General features: G+C 44.2%; 1 non-coding gene across 1 annotated transcript; it reads right to left on the bottom strand.

The window, feature by feature from the left end:
• Window positions 1-723: 723 nt before the first annotated feature.
• On the bottom strand, window positions 724-830 carry LOC148578386 (small nucleolar RNA R71). The gene has a single exon (XR_015904568.1). It is a non-coding gene; the product is annotated as a small nucleolar RNA R71 (small nucleolar RNA).
• Between the last annotated feature and the right edge of the window lie 763 nt (window positions 831-1,593).

Genomic DNA, 1,593 nt, shown 5'->3' with positions numbered 1-1,593 from the left:
GTTAGTTTTAGTAGTCGTTAATTGTTAAGTGGTTCTAGTTTACTTGCATATTTTTGTTTTGCTTTTCATAATTGCATGGTTTTCATTGCCTCCTCAGTTTAATGACATGGTCGCTTCCAGGCCCGAGATTGGCCACTTTTGATCCGGAAATCGAAAGAACTTTAACTCATATAAGGCAAGCTCGGCGCTGGCTAGCTTTTGTTGATAGTGAATCGGGACCCCTTGGGGAACCCTCCCGTTCACTATCACTACCCATCCGTGAATATCATTCTCCAATCAACGAGGAGACTCTATATTCATTTGTGGGGAGTACTAAACTCTCTTTGAGTGACTCAGGTGACACCGTCATGGAGGACCCACCTCGAAGAATCACCTTGAAGGAGGCCGGAGCTCCTGATCTTGACTTACAACCGCTTCAAATTCTGTATCCGGCTTTAGACCCAAATTTTGAGCTCAAGTCCAGCACGATAAACTTGCTTTCCAAATACAATGGACTGCCTGGGAAAGATCCTCTAAAGCATCTAAAGGATTTCCAAGTTGCATGTGCAACTGCGAGAAGGCATGGGGCGGATGAAGCCGCAGTGTTGGTCTTCGCTTTCCCTTTCTCTTTGGAAGGAAAGGTGAAGGAGTGGTTTTATACTCAACCGGGTGAAGTTAGATCCAGTTGGGACTTGTTGCAAATTGAATTTTTGGAAAAGTTTTACCCTCCTTAGAAAATAGACAAGTTGCGAAGAGAGATCTCTTGCATTGTGCAACAAGATGGAGAGACTTTGTATGAATACTGGGAGAGATTTAAGAAGTTGCTGGAGGCTTGTCCTCACCACAGGATTGATGAGTTGGTTCTTATCAGTTATTTCTATCAAGGGATGCATCACCAAGACAAGCTCCTCCTAGATGCCGCGAGTAGAGGATCATTGACCAAAAACAAGACTGCTGCAGAAGCATGGGAAGTTATATCAGACTTGGCGGACTCAATTAGCACTCAAGGGCAAAGAGTCCACAACCGAAAGCTTTGAGTGAAGTTTCTCCCTCCGGAGATGCTATTTTGACCAAGACCCTCGGTGAAATGATAATCTTGTTGTGACAAATCACCCAAGGGCAACAAATTCCTCAAGCTTTGATAAATGCTCCACTTCAACCTCCAAGGATCGAAGGACCATCAAGGATATGTGGTGTTTGTGCTTGTAATACTCATTACACCGATGAGTGCCCTCAACTCCAAGAGGACACTACATTGGCGGTAGCTAACCCTTATTCGCAAATACTAAATTACAATCAAGGATCCTACCAACATGGAGGGAATCAAAACCAAGGGTGGAAGGATAATTTAAACCAAAGGCCAAAACGCTCAAGTCTACTACCTTCAATATCCCCAAGGCCAGCCACAATACTAACAACCTCCACAATCTCAACATCAAGCGAAATACCAACACCCCCAGAGTAGGCCTAACCCTCCTCAAGTTAACCAAGCCCTTCTCTCCAATCAACCTCACATGAATGACACAATTCACACCTTCATGCAAGAGCAACTAGAGTTCTATAAGAAACAAGAGGCATACATGGCTACGATAGCCGATGCCCTTTCCCATTTAA

This window comes from Arachis ipaensis, chromosome B1 (assembly GCF_059453495.1).
Source record: "Arachis ipaensis isolate K30076 ecotype BB chromosome B1, ASM5945349v1, whole genome shotgun sequence".
NCBI lineage: Eukaryota > Viridiplantae > Streptophyta > Magnoliopsida > Fabales > Fabaceae > Arachis > Arachis ipaensis.
Note: the sequence above shows the minus strand (reverse complement) of the source record. Positions and strands in the feature narration are given on the sequence as shown.